The sequence below is a fragment of the Ailuropoda melanoleuca genome, chromosome 1 (assembly GCF_002007445.2).
Source record: "Ailuropoda melanoleuca isolate Jingjing chromosome 1, ASM200744v2, whole genome shotgun sequence".
In the NCBI taxonomy this organism is placed as follows: Eukaryota; Metazoa; Chordata; class Mammalia; order Carnivora; family Ursidae; genus Ailuropoda; species Ailuropoda melanoleuca.
The window spans coordinates 94,670,059-94,686,444 of NC_048218.1; positions in this window are offsets into that span (position 1 = coordinate 94,670,059).

The following is a 16,386-nucleotide window of genomic DNA, read 5'->3' on the forward strand; positions in this document are numbered from 1 at the left end:
CTAGAGGCTCTGACGGCCAGGGTCACCGAGGCAGAGGAACGTATTAGCGAATTGGAGGATGGGCTAGTAGAGGAAAAAACAAAAATGGAAGCTGGATTTAAAAAAATCCATGCCCACAAATGCAGGTTACAGGAGATTACTGACTCAATGAAATGATCCAATGTCAGGATCATCAGCATCCCCAAGGGGGTAGAGAAAAACAGAAGTCTAGAAGAGATATTTGAACAAATTGTGGCTGAAAATTTCCCTAATCTAGCGAGGGAAAAAAAATTCATGTCCAAGAGGCAGAGAGGACCCCATCCAAGCTCAACCACGACAAACCTACGCCACGTCACGTCATAGTGCAATTTGCAANTCATAGTGCAATTCGCAAATATTAGATCCAAGGATACAGTATTGAAAGCGGCCAGGGCAAAGAAATTTCTCATGTACCAAGGCAAAGGTATCAGAATTATGTCAGACCTGTCTACACAGACCTGGAATGAGAGAACGGGTTGGGGGATCATTTTTAAAGGTGTTCAGAGAAAAACATGCAGCCAAGAATCCTTTATCCAGCAAGACTGTCATGCAGAATTGATGGAGAAATAAAGATGTTCCAGAATTGCCAGTCATTGACCAATTTCANAACCAATTTCGTAACCACGAAACCAGCCCTACAGGAGATATTAAGGGGGGCTCTATAAAGGTAAAAAGGCCCCAAGAGTGATACAGAGCAGCAAGTCACAACCGATACAAAGACTTTAAAGAGAAATGGCATCATTAAAATCATATCTGTCAATAATCTCTATCAATCTAAATGGCTTAAACTCTCCCATAAAATGCCACAGGGTTGCGGATTGGATAAAAAGACATGACCCATCCATTTGCTGTCTACAAGAGACTCATTTTGAACCCAAAGATGCATTCAGACTTAGAGTAAGGGGATGGAGTACCATCTTCCACGCAAATGGACCTCAAAAGAAAGCTGGGGTAGCAATTCTCATATCAGACAGATTGGATTTTAAACTAAAGACTATAGTTAGAGACACAGAAAGGCACTATATTATTCTTAAAGGATGCATCCAACAAGTGGATATGACAATTACAAATATATATGCCCCCAACAGGGGAGCAGCATGATACACAAGCCAACTCTTAACCAGAGTAAAGACATATATAGATAAAAGTACATTAATAGTGGGGACCCCAACACCCCACTATCAGAAATAGAACATCCTGGGAAAAACTAAGCAAAGAACCAAAGGCTTTGAATGCCATACTCGACGAGTTGGACCTCATAGATATATATAGAACACTACACCCCAGAACCAAAGAATACTCATTCTATTCAAATGCCCATGGAACATTCTCAAGAATAGATCATGCTCTGGGACACAAAACAGGTCTCAGCCAATACCAAAAGATTGAAATTATCCCCTGCATATTCTCAGACCACAACGCTCTGAAATTGGAACTCAACCACAAGGATAAATTTGGAAGAAACTCAAACACTTGGAGATTAAGAACCATCCAGCTCAGGAATGACTCAATAAACAAGGAAATCAAAAATCAATGTAAACAATTTATGGAGACCAACGAGAATGAATACACAACGGTCCAAAACCTATGGGATACTGCAAAGGCAGTCCTAAGGGGGAAATACATAGCCATCCAAGCCTCACTCAAAAGAATAGAAAANTATATTCTCACCTCAAGAAGCTGGAACAGCAACAGAGGGACAGGCCTAATCCACTCACGAGGAGGCAGTTGACTGTAATTAGAGCAGATGTCAATGAATTAGAGACCAGAACCACAGTAGAGCAGATCAACAGGACTAGAAGCTGGTTCTTTGAGAGAATCAATAAAATTGGCAAACCACTGGCAAGACTTATCCAAAAGAGAAGAGAAAGGACCGAAATTAATAAAATTATGAATGAAAAAGCAGAGGTCACGACCAACAACAACGAAATTGGAAGGATTATTAGAAATTTTTATCAACAGCTATATGTCAATAAACTAAGCAATCTGGAAGAGATGGAGGCCTTCCTGGAAACCTATAAACTACCAAGACTGAAACAGGAAGAAATTGATTTCTTAAACAGGCCAATTAATTATGAAGTGATTGAGTCAGTGATAAACAACCTTCCAAATAATAAAACTCCAGGCCCAGACGGTTTTCCTGGGGAATTCTACCAAACATTCAAAGAAGAAATAATACCTATTCTCCTAAAGCTATTTCAAAAAATAGAAACAGAAGGAAAGCTACCAAACTCATTCTATGAGGCTAATATTACCTTGATCCCCAAACCAGGCAAAGACCCCCTCAAAAAGGAGAATTACAGACCGATTTCTCTAATGAATATGGATGCCAAAATCCTCAACAAGATCCTTGCTAATAGAATCCAACAGTACATTAAAAGGATTATCCATCATGACCAAGTGGGATTCATACCTGGGGTGCAAGCGTGGTTCAACATTCGCAAATCAATCAGTGTNGCATGGTTCAACACTCGCAAATCAATCAATGTGATACATCATATCAACAAGAAAAGACTCAAGAACCATATGATCCTCTCAATTGATGCAGAAAAAGCATTTGACAAAATACAGCATCCTTTCCTGATTAAAACCCTTCAGAGTGTAGGAATAGAGGGTACATTTCTCAATCTCATAAAAGCCATCTATGAAAAGCCTACTGCAAATATTATTCTCAATGGGGAAAAGCTGGAAGCCTTTCCCTAAAGATCAGGAACACCACAAGGATGCCCACTCTTGCCACTATTATTCAACATAGTACTGGGAGTCCTTGCAGAGCAATCATAAGACAAACAGGGATCAAAGGTATCCAAATCAGCAAAGAAGAAGTCAAAATGTCTCTCTTCGCAGATGACATGATACTCTATATGGAAAACCCAAAGGAATCCACTCCCAAACTATTAGAAGTTATAGAACAATTCAGTAAGGTGGCAGGATACAAAATCAATGCCCAGAAATCAGTTGCATTTCTATACACGAATAACGAGACTGAAGAAAGAGAAATTAGGGAATCCATCCCATTTACAATAACACCAAAAACCATGCGTTACCTTGGAATTAACTTAACCAGAGACGTAAAGGACCTATATGCTAGAAACTATAGATCACTTTTGAAAGATATTGAGGAAGACATAAAAAGATGGAAAAATATTCCATGCTCATGGATTGGAAGAATTAACATAGTTAAAATGTCCATGCTACCCAGAGCAATCTACACTTTCAATGCTATCCTGATCAAAATACCAAGGACATTTTTCAAAGAACAGGAACAAATAGTCCTTAAATTTGTATTGAACCAAAAAAGGCCCCGAATCTCCAAGGAATTGTTGAATAGGAAAAACAAAGCTGGGGGCATCACAATGCCGGATTTCGAGCTGTACTACAAAGCTGTGATCACAAAGACAGCATGGTACTGGCACAAAAACAGACACATCGACCAATGGAACAGAATAGAGAACCCAGAAATGGACCCTCGGCTCTTTGGGCAACTAATCTTTGATAAAGCAGGAAAAAACATCCGGTGGAAAAAAGACAGTCTCTTCAATAAATGGTGCTGGGAAAATTGGACAGCTACATGCAAAAGAATGAAACTTGACCACTCTCTCACACCATACACAAAAATAAACTCTAAATGGATGAAAGACCCTGATGTGATAGAAGAATCCATCAAAATCCTAGAGGAGAACATAGGCAGCAACCTCTACGACATCGGCCAAAGCAACCTTTTCATGACACATCTCCAAAGGCAAGAGAAACAAAAGATAAAATGAACTTATGGGACTTTATCAGGATAAAGAGCTTCTGCACAGCCAAGGAAACAGTCAAAAAAACTAAGAGACAGCCCACGGAATGGGAGAATATATTTGCAAAGGACACCACAGATAAAGGACTGGTATCCAAGATCTACAAAGAACTACAAATAAACAAATCAAATAAATCAAATAAACAAATCAAAAAATGGGCAGAAGATATGAACAGACACTTTTCCAATGAAGACATACAAATGGCTAACAGACATATGAAAAAATGTTCAAAATCATTAGCCATCACGGAAATTCAAATCAAAACCACACTGAGATACCACCTTATGCCAGTTAGAATGGCAAAGATAGACAAGGCAAGAAACAACAATTGTTGGAGAGGATGTGGAGAAAGGGGATCCCTCCTACATTGTTGGTGGGAATGCAAGTTGGTACAGCCACTCTGGAAAACAGTGTGGAGGTCCCTTAAAAAGTTAAAAATTGAGCTACCCTATGACCCAGCCATTGCACTACTTGGTGTTTACCCTAAAGATACAGACGTAGTGAAGAGAAGAGCCATATGCACCCCAATGTTCATAGCAGCATTGTCCACAATAGCTAAATTGTGGAAGGAGCCGAGATGCCCTTCAACAGATGACTGGATTAAGAAATTGTGGTCCATATATACAATGGAATATTACTCAGCTATCAAAAAGAACGATTACCCAATATTTGCAGCAACATGGACATGACTGGAGGAGATTATGCTAAGTGAAATAAGTCAAGCAGAGAAAGACAATTATATGATTTCTCTCACATATGGAACATAAAAACTAGGATGATCAGTAGGGGAAGAAAGGGATAAAGAAGGGGGGTAATCAGAAGGGGGAATGAACCATGAGAGACTATGGACTATGAGAAACAAACTGAGGGCCTCAGAGGGGAGGGGTGTGGGGGATTGGGGTAGACTGGTGATGCGTAGTAAGGAGGGCACATATTGCATGGTGTACTGGGTGTTATACGCTACTAATGAAGCATCGAACTTTACATTGGAAACCGGGGATGTACTGTATGGTGGCTAACATAACGTAGTAAAAAATCACTAAAAAGAAAAAAAAAGAGAAAGAGGTTCAAGAACTTAGATAATTCCTAATTTCTCTTTTCATGATTTAACAGCTCTCATCTCATAGGTATAAACCCAACATAGAATCTCAGATTGGATTTAATATATAGGATCTGTGAAAGAGAAATGGTATAAATTCATAGTGAACAGGTTTTAAATTTTGTACTGAAAGTGAAATAGATCAATTATCATAAAGTTCGACTCTCCGTCACTTTTGTGACATTAATGATCCTTTAAAAACCTTTTTTTTTTTTTGAAGATTTTATTCATTTATTTGACAGAGAGAGACAGCGAGAGAGGGAACACAAGCATGGGGAGTGTGAGAGGGAGAAGCAGGATTCCCGCTTAGGAGGGAGCCTTATGTGGGGCTCGATCCCAGGGTCCTAGGATCATGACCTGAGACGCTTAATGGCTGAGCCACCCAAGTGCTCCTAAAAAACTCTTAATATACTTTTGTGTATACTGTAATATAATGGATCCCTCCTGTATCTATCCCTGACTTCAACACTCATCAGTATTTCATCATTCTGACTTCATCTGGTATTTTTATTAGCATTTTCTTTGGGATTGCATTGGGATCCTTATTATGACCAGTGCTAAAGGTGAGTGGAGAGGCCACATGAACAGAGGACTTCTTTCTGTATCCTGCAGAATACTCCAGAGGGTTTACTGAAATGAGGACATTGTGTCTTAGATGAAGGCAGGATTAAGGGATTTTCTTCAAAAGAAAGAGCCTCTGACATATTTAAATAATCATGTACTTTTGAAATGTGTGGTGCCAGAGGCAGAAAAGCAAGAGTGTTGCTTTTGGTGCGATAATATTCTCCCTAATAAATACCAATTCTGTGCATTTAAAATAATAAAACAATATGAATCATACCTGTTTCTAAGAATTAAATTTGTTTCTGCAAAGCCAAACACAAAACACAAAAATAACGGTTTCTTGGTGGAGGAAAATTGTGTCTATCTCTCTAGCTATCTAATCTATCCATAGATTAGATCTGTATACAGATCTGCCTGAGTCCTATAGGATATTACCATTCCGGGGAATCATTTCCATGTTTTCAAACATCTCATTTCTACTTTCCTTTGTACCTTTGCCAGTGAACACAGAGCCTGGTACGTAGCAGCTGTTTTGTTAAGTGTCAGTTGAATTAATTTAGCTTGTTTTCTTGAATTGAAATTCTTTCCTCTCTCAGCTGACTTCCTCCACACTTGCCAGCCTCCTCTCACTACCCTGTAAATCCCAAAGGAACATCACATGCAGTTACATTCTCTCCTACACATAACAATGCGATGATGACAACGAGTGTCCTCACCCTCACCCCCTTGATTGGATTTGTAAAGGAAATACAGTCAATGAGAAAGTATTGATGACACAGATCCTTTGAAAAATTCCTTTCCATGTACAAAAGTCTTTGCTGTACTGCTTTGCATAACTTAACTACCTCTTAGAAGTCACATTGAGGTCTGTCGTTGTGGTACATATTGTAAGAACGGGAGCTGTTTCAATGGGTTCTACTCAAAGTGATGTTTTTCTCTTGAACATCTCTGTTGTGGTAGTGATCCTGACAAAAAGGAGAGTTATTTCTATTCTTATTCTTTTTAATGAGGTGCAGGTGGAATAACTTATGGACACGGGTACCTAGGAATTAAGATCATTTTCCTCTCAGATCAATCTTTGTAGTCAGAGGAAATAGATATCTGGTGGATTAGCAATAAAAGAAAGTCTCATTTATAATTTATTTGATCTAGAGATTGGTACTTCTATTGTTCCTCCTTCCCCCCACCCTTTAAGCACAAAGGCTTCCTTGTTCAAATTATTTTAAAATGGATAGGAATTTTTTTTGAATCTATAGTAATTTGTAGTAATAGATTGCAAAATGAATGATGAAGCATTTTAAAAAGAAGCTGCAAAGATTTAGTGATTTTTCTTGAGTACAAATGCTGATCGTCTAAAAATTCAAGTATTACTGATTTTCATGAAGGAAATAATTACTTCTTTTTGGAATTATGACTAACTTTGCTTGAAAAATCGCTATTAGCTAGATTTTCAGGAGGCACAAGCTATAAGCTTCTGTAAATTAGGCCCTCTGAGAATTTTAGAGTACTTATTTAAAAAGTCCGTGTTGGAAACATTAAAGTTATTTCTTAAAGTTGGGAGTTTAAGTGTACATTATGTGAAAGTATAAAAACAAAAACAAGCAAGAGAGCTCTTTCCTTTCCATTTTTCTTCATTCCTTTCTGTAGATGTCACTGTAACATAGCAAAAAGAAAGGGGACTTCTTTTCTTCTGAAAATATAGGACTTCTACATGCAAATGAAAAAAAAGCAGTGATTTGATTTATTATGCCAGGGTTGTCATATCAACAATAAGGTTTCCAAGCAACTAGCAGAATAAATTATTTTATAGATTTATTTGCTTAGCCTCATAAAATGGACCAAATGGAAGACACTTTTTTTCACCGTGATTATGTGGTAATTAAAAAAAGTCATTACACAGAAATTATGCATTAAATTCACATTACTAAGAAGAGTTCAAAATGAATCATGTGAATGTAATCAATGCCAAAAGACTTAATGAAGTATTTGCTGCTTACAAGGAAGTATTGTTGTTTCACGTTTATATATTTTCAATAATTTGGTTTCCAGGGTCTGTACCATGATTTGTGTAAAGTTGTTCCAAATTTACTCTTCAAAGAGGCTGACGCATGCATCCCTCACTATGTCCCTTTTAAACACCCTACAGAATGACCTCATCGAAACCTTTTGCTCATTCTATTAGACAAAATTCATACACATCCTTAGAATTTTCTACATATGCAGATGGCCTGTGCCGCTGGTTCTTAAAAAGACTTCCAAAAAGTTACTGAACATATTAAAAAATGAAGAATTGATTTTTTTTTTTTTATACAGTTGCCCTGGGGTTGTTAGAGACTTGTTAGACATTCACAGTCCATATTCCCCAAACATCTTTGTGTAGTTTAAACATTTTCTTTGCTATTTTTGGGTTGCTTACGTCTCTACTTGGGAAAAGCCTGAACTGAAAACAGAGCTAGTATTCCCCTCCCTCCACCCGCCCTGTTCTCTTTTATTAGAACTTTCTCCAGGACTTTTGATTTGCTGAAATTGTTGATGGTGTGAAAAAATAAAATGATATGCCAAACTCCTTAGCGTAGTCGAGGGAAGCAGAAATCTGCCGCACAGTCCCAGGACAAGATATTTTGTGTCCATCTACCACAGACATTATTTGTTGATGGAGAAGATCATTACTGCCTATAGAAATTATCTGCTTTTTCTTTGCTTTGCCAAGGATGCTTTTTTCCCTCTCATTTTCTTTGGTTTCTCCTGGAAATATTATTTCTTTCAAAAAACTCATAGGCTGGGCATAGCCAAAGAATCAAGAAAAGAACACTTGTATTGAAAAATTACTAAGCGCACCACAGCATTCAACTGGATTTTCCAATTTGAAACATTTGACAAAAATATAGCTATAATTTTCTGGGCTATAAGTGATGGGACATTTTCTCTGACCAATTCAGATGCATCTGTTCCATTATTACTAACATCTTTTATACCCTTATAGACAATTCAGAGAGTCAGCAAGTGGAAGGGAAATATTTCTCCCTTCAAATGACATTGTCCTAATATTATTTTGCTTGCAACACAGTTGCCAAGTAGTGCTGTTTCTGCATCTTAGTCCAACTTGAGACTATGGGTCTCAAGTTCTTATTTTTACTTTGTTTTATTCAAGTCACTGTTGCCTCAGAAGAAAGAAAAATCAATTTTGAGCTTCATGACAATCCTACATTAAACCCAGGCATTACAATAAACACCCTTCCTGTACTGGCCTTGTTTTCTTGTTACCTATCAATGGTCTAATTCATTGCTTCTATATCTTATTTTCAATAGCATGCTCTTGGGCAAATTTTCCCTATTATCTTTCTGGAGAAGTCAATCTATTTTCATCTTCTCCTGTCACAGAAAACAAATGGGCAAATTTTTGAAAAACTTATTTGTTCTAGTCCTCTTTTGTTGTTTTTGCTTACCATCTTTATATAAAAAATGTGTTTGTAAAACCATGTCTTTGATTTCTGAATTGAACTTACAAGTGGTCATAAATAGACAACCTGGGTCTATAATTACTTCTGAGAAATGAGTAGACTTGAAAATACAGAAGAGACTCCTTTTTTTTGGCCTTGGTGAAACCATCTTGATCAATGCTTGTCAAACTTGAATACATATACCAGTCCCCTGGGGATCTTGTTACAAGGTATATTCTGATTTGGAAGTTCTCAGGAAGGTCTGGGGCCTGAAAGTTCTGGTTTCTAACAAGCTGTCAGGTAATGTCCATGGTGCTGATTTGCAGACTGTACATTGTGTAGCAAGACTAGAACATTCTATTCAGGTGACGACGCTGCAGTCTAGAGTGCCACAAGGGTGTACTAAATGCCTTTCCCAGCTTGTTACTAAATCAACCCCGAACTTAAGTGTTCCAGAATGAGAAAACATATGCATTTTTACATGAAGAGATGGATGGAGGCCAACTTTTTGTGCTTGGAACCAGTTCTTTTTTTTTCTTCACTGTGTAAGTGGTTTAAGATTCTTTCCTCTTTATGAATGTTCCCATGTTTATTCATCATTAAAATTGACACAGAAGAAAATTAAAATATAATATTTTTGAAACTCAGAGCTGTCATTTTACTTTAGTCTGAGAGGCAGAAGTTGGGGAAAAATAAGCAAATTTATATTCAAGTAATCACAAACTACTTGATACCAAAGGCAGCAGTTTAATGCCAGGAATTCATTGTTATGTTTTAATATGAGCTTTTTCTTTTAATATGAGCTTTCCAATAGTAAAATAAGTTCAATAAAACAGATGGGATAAGACATTGATGGTGTGCAGCAATTAATTTTCTTTGATGATTCATTTTGCTGGCAGGGAAAAACCAGTAATTTAAAAGCATGAATATTGTTCTTGGTGTCACTTAATGAAAACCCTGCCATTTTGAAAATAAAGTTCTGGACTGAAGAGAAACTGCTGTTGACATCTTCTTCCATCTTTAATAATTTCTGCTGTGGGTAGGCCAATATCCCCTCACACCCATGCTATTGAATGTGTATCCCCTCCAGAATGTTATGGGTGGTCAAATGGACAATTGTTTTTGGATGAAGTAGAATTTAGATGAATTCCCATTCTGGCTGTGCTAAGTGGATATATTAGAACTTTGCACTCAGGGAATCTTGGCAGTTGGCATATGTCCATTCACCAGTCACTGACACACAATCTTAGTTTTAAAAGTGAAAGTTACTAAGAGATGGAAATATCCGAGATGAATAATTTGTTTGTCATAGCAAATAAAAAAGTCATGCATCTGGGTCATGTGGGGTCATGGGCAATGATGGAAGAAAAAGAGAATTGGTGAGCAGGAACCAAAACATACAGGTAAATATAACGAATGAGGTTCTGGTCAAAGGCAGGCGGATAGCCATGCAGCAATGATAAAGCAGGCTGTCCAGGAACAGGGAACCAGGGAAAAGCGAAACTTCAAAATGGGGGCCCACTTGGCCTCCAGCAGAACATGGTGAACCACCCTTATCTGTCAATTATGAATGAACATTTTTCCTAAGGCAGAGTGGGAGCCTTAACTCAAACATCCATAAAATCAGAAAATGTCCCGAGATTGTATAGGAAATTGTGTATAGAGGTGGTTTGTCAGGGAGAAATCTGTAATTTTCAGTGGACCCTTATGAGCACTCATGACTACGTAAAAATTAACGTCCAATGCCGTGTAGTAAAATGTGTTCATTCCCAGAGGGTGGGAAAGAAATTCTAGGGAAATCATGCAAGTGTGAATTACAGAAACGTGCAGAGAATTTATTATTATTATTATTACCAAGGTCTATGAATTTGACATTTTGTATGTTGTTCTCGTAAATTTGTTGCATTCAAGAAGCAGAGCTTTTATTTATACAGCATTAATGTGGAAACATTAAAGTAGAAAGTAAAAGATAGTTTTGAATACATATGGTCTTTTCCTGTCTATAATTAATTAGCCTGATTTAGTTGGATAATTTAAAAGCAAGGAAATATAGCTCTTTCTCATTTTTAATGACTCTTTTTCTGGACAATCTGCTCTATTTCCTTTTGCCTGGTTCAGCCCAGTGTAGTCCATTTTTTAGTTCTTTTGTTCAATAAATATTTCTTGAAAGCCAACTACTAACTGAACATTGTTTTAACCTTGGGAAGGTAGGAAAATTAACATTCCAGATGAGTAAAGTACACTATTTCACCCCTGAAGCAGCTTACAGTTTCTTTATAGAGAACACCATATGTTAAAAAAAAAAAAAAGTATGTGGCAAAAAGCGTATGATTGTCATATTGGTGTGACAAAATTTCAGAAGTGTAATGGGATTTCACAGGCCCATGTGAAATGTGCGTTCCTACTTTCTCTGTTTGCTGACTGTTTCTTTCCTATGTTAGCACACTTTCTTACTTCTGTTTCTGAATAGGGAAGGGTCCTACTTTCTCTGTTTGCTGACTGTTTCTTTCCTATGTTAGCACACTTTCTTACTTCTGTTTCTGAATAGGGAAGGGGAGCACCAAGGCCATCTTTTTTCTTGAGGTTTTGAATGGTGAGGGAATTGATTTCATACTAGATCCTCAAAGGAAAGGGTACCAAGAAGGCCAGCATCTTCACAGAATGAAGTAAAATTAACCGCACAAGGCTTTGGTGTTTCAGTTTTCTCATCGATAAAGTGAAGATGTCATTTATAATTGGTTGCACATGTGTGCATGCATGTGTGAGTGTGTGCACGCACATGCACACACACAACTTTAACACCATATTAAGAGGTTATGAGAGTGTCATTTCAGTTATGCTCAGTGGATCCTTTTGTCTTTTTTGGTGATGTATTCATTTCTTCAGTTGAGCTAACTTTTGAGTACCTACACCCCTTGGGTATTGGGGACTAGGCCAGGCGTGTCTCTGTTCTTGTGGACCTTAGCTTTTAGTTAGAAAAGATTTGATAAGAATGACTGCTGTGGATGAAGAAAAATAGAATACGAGGTTAGAGAGCTGGGGGTGGGCATAGAGTTGGAAGGCTGATGTAGTTTTTTAAAAGAAATGTCACTGAAGTTGTACAGTTTTAAATAGAAGATGCTGTCTGTATTTTTGCAGGGAGAGTTTTGAACTAGGTGGGTACAGAGTGTTAAGCTTTAAAGTACCAAAAAAATCATCTGATGAGCTGGTTAAAATAGTAGATTCCTGAACATCTTCCTGGGTAAACTTCAGATCTCTGGGAATGAGGCCTAGGACTCTTCATTTTTTGTTAAAAATAAATAAATAAAGCAGTTGCGGATTCTTACACAAGCTGTTCATAGACCATAGTTTAAAAAAACACTTGCTTGAAGCTGTCATAGGTTTGTTACTGCTGGTGATTTTTTTTTTTTAAAGATTTTATTTATTTATTTGACAGAGATAGAGACAGCCAGCAAGAGAGGGAACACAAGCAGGGGGAGTGGGAGAGGAAGAAGCAGGCTCATAGCGGAGGAGCCTGATTTGGGGCTCGATCCCATAACGCCGGGATCACGCCCTGAGCCGAAGGCAAACGCTTAACCGCTGTGCCACCCAGGCGCCCCCTGCTGGTGATTTTTTGTTCTATCTTTCTACAACTCAGTGACCTTCTGAGTAATTGAGGCAGGATATAGCAGAGCTGATTAGAACCTTTGCATAAATATTTTTAAGATTTCCAATTTGTATAATTCATGAAATATAAAACATCTTTAAATATCATTTTCCTTTGCTTTTTAGTTTGGGGCTTCCTTTCCCTGTCTTTGCCTACTCTGAGTGCCAGGATCTAACATTTTTAGGTGATATGGATTCAGGCCTGATATCTCCCAATGGCAGTATGTCAAGGATTTGGAGAATACATGACACAGAAGAATTATTTGAGCATGCCTGAACCTACAGTCACATGATATATGTTTTATCTAAGGCAGGCATATATATCTTGACAGATTTAAATAAAACACATTAGAAATAGCACCTAGTAAGATTCTATTCCATTAAAGAATTGTTGCACACTCGAGTCTTGGCTAAGAGCTCAGTGATATTACTAATTTATAAATAGTTTGTTTTTAATTTCATCCCTACCCTTTTTCTCTAGCATTCCTATATGATTTCTTCCATAGAATCTATGATTTTCTAAGAGGAGTTATTTCCACTCTGGGTAAGAATATGTATCTTTGTCTAGGTGAATAGAAGTCTTTTACTGGGAACTGTTGTGGGCTATCACTAATTCATGATCCCAGTACTCGAGACATGAAGTAGGTTTATTTATTTATTTGTTTGTGTGTTTGTTTATTTATTTGTTTATTTAAAAGGTTCCTATCATCCTCCCAATGTCAGGAGGTTCTTTCTTTCTCTTTCCAAATCAACATATGTGGGTGGGGTCACTCCTTCCTCCTTCTAAGTCTCCTCTTTCTTTCTCATCCTTTAGTAGGGACCTAGGCATTTACAGATTCCAAGGAAACTAATATTGTTTTATTTGCAAAGTATATGTGAGCAGGGAAGAGAAGAACGTATTTACCGAAGACCTCATAAATATAAAAAAACAGAAGCAAAGATGTGATAGAGCCTGAAGAAACAGCCAGAGAGGGAACCCTAGATCTTAGAAATATGTGCACATGCATTTTAAAACCTGTGAACTTGTGCATCCATCTTTGAATAGATAGAAGAATAAAAATAAAACCTTTGCATTTGAGAAATCTGTTTATTTCAGTGTGGCACATAAATACTGAAAAATAAAGTAAGGGAAGAGAAAAATTATGAACAGTTTGGCTTTTATATTATTTCAGAGTGGGATAGACTTTTGTCAAAAAGGAATAATAGACTGAGAAAAACTGCCCATATGGCCTCAGAAATCCCTTTGGTACACTTATAAAACTATGTCAATATAAAGTATATTTACTCTTTCTGAAAATGTCAGTGCACATTATTATGTTCATTGTCTTTAAGTTCAAGGTGACTTTGAAATCTAGGCCTTCTCTGGGCTTAGGTTATGGTTGTCACATGGGATGTTTGCCTACTAATGCCAAACAGTTGTACGTGTAGACACTATAGTGAATCACTGATAAATTACATCAGCCTCATGGAGCAGATGGTCTTCAACACACTCAAGAGGAGACCATTTCCCCTCCTCATAATATCAGAGCTTTTCCTTTTACTGAGTTAGGGCAGAAAGAAACAGATAGGTATACCAGAAAGTCATATATGTCAATAAATATACATATATTTAAGTAGGCTCCACACCCAGATGGAGCCCAATGCAGGGCNACCCGATGCAGGGCTTGAACTCACAACCATGAGATCGAGACCTGAGCTCAAACCAAGAGTTGGACACAAACAAAGATCTTTGTAGTACTTATGTTTGCACAGAACAATGAAAAGACTATCTCTTAGATTACCCAACATTTGATGGACACAAATATTTCTAAGGAATTAGGAAATAAGTAACATTTATATTTAAAAAATTGACATTGCATTATGTGCTGGATTTGTGCTAGACTTTTTTTTGGGTGACCTAAATGTATAAGAAGCAGTGATTCGAAGAAGTTGATTTTTCTATTTCTTGAAAGCAACAGAGCAATGAATGGTTATACATGATTACTTCATCTCTATTCATCCCACCAAGGCATTAAATACTAGTTAGGTTAGAGTCATTAATCAGAAATATAAGTATATTCTTGGAAAAATTGAACTAGTTATCAATCCTAGTATTTTACTGCACATTAATACATTCAGTGTTGTACTCAATGCTTTTCCCAATGTGACAGAATAAAATACTGTAATTACTAACAGCTTCCAGGAAACACATGAAATAGTATTGGATAAAAAGGTAGAATATTAGTTTAAAAGATTATCTGCCTCTAAAGGATCGATATGGGTGCTTTCTTTTTGTTCTCATAGATAACAAAGGATGGGACATATACTATTCACAATGACAAAAGTGTAAAGATGCCTTTAGAAAAACACCTATGTTGGGTCAGGTACAACACCAAATCAGGTATTCCAAATGTGTATCTCTATTGAATGGAAAAATATGGCCAAAGGAGAAAGTCTATTTTGATAATTTCTGTAAGACAATTCTTTGTTTTAGAGGCAGTGACAATCGAACATCTTTATCTGAACATTTCCTCATGACAAATAATGGTTTTTCTTTGCTCTTTGAATTTTCAGTAGATTAGAACATCACACCAAATTCTTCTATACAGCAGAATGTCTCTGATTTGTCATTTAACCTGTTTAAAATTTAGTTTTTTCTGCTTTAAATTAAGACTAAAACAGTGTGATCGCTAAAGTCCTTTACTGCACCAAATACTGTAAAATCTGTGAATATTCAGGGAAAGTGTTTGCTAAGTGTGTGTGTGTGTGTGTGTGTGTGTGTGTGTGTGTATTTTCTGATTAGAATGGTGAATGGTGATTTTTAGAAATATTACCAAGGAGAATTTCTAAATCGGTATTTTAAAAATGGATATTTTCTCCATATAACTTTATTGAAAGATGCCTAAAAACAAACATTAATAGAAACTGTCAGCTTTCAGAGAAAGAGATTTCCTGCATAGAAATTATTTCCTATGGATCTTTACATAATTATGATGGCTATTGTACATCATTCTACAAATCATTGTTTGTATGAGCTTGACTTATTAAAAAGCCTGGTTTCAAATTTAATAATGTAGTGGCGTGGCTGTTCGAACCAGAGTGTTTCTAACAAATCGTCTTCTTTAGTAATAGTTCTGACAGGAATTCATGTCCTGATATTTCTAGTAGGTCAGAGAGATAAGGGACTATCCATGGTCAACTAATAAATGATGGTGAGGAAATGGGGAGTGTTGGTTGCCGGATGTGATGCCCATTCTATTACCTGGACTGTCTCTCGGAGGGAATAATTTATTCTCACTGAGAGGCAAGGGTAGATAGCATGTATAAATGCTGAGAATAGAGACTGCTGGGCTCAATAATAGCATTCCCAATCCAGATATTTAAGTTACATACATTGGTAGGAGCATAATTTGATTGAGCAGTAGCTCTGTTTGGAGCGGACACTACTCATTTCTGATGTGGAAGAATGCAACTACAAATAAGAACTCGTCTTCTGCACCTGATCAGTGTCACAAGATGTGATCCTAGCAAACAGACCAACCCTGGAGCTTATATATACAGATATTACATAGACAAAACACTGAGAGGTACAAAGGCTTTTTAAATCGAGGCAGAGTTGACTGATACATGTTTAGATGACACAATATGTTTTGACTTACGTGTACGCCCATAAAAACATCACCACAATAAGAATAGTAAACATACTGCTCGACACCGAAAGTTTCCTCATGCATCTTTGTCATTCCTTGCTTTTCTTCCCTCCTGGACTGGGTAACTACTGATCTGCTTTCTCTCACTAAAAAGTAGTTTGCATTTCTAGAAGATCATATGAATGAATAAG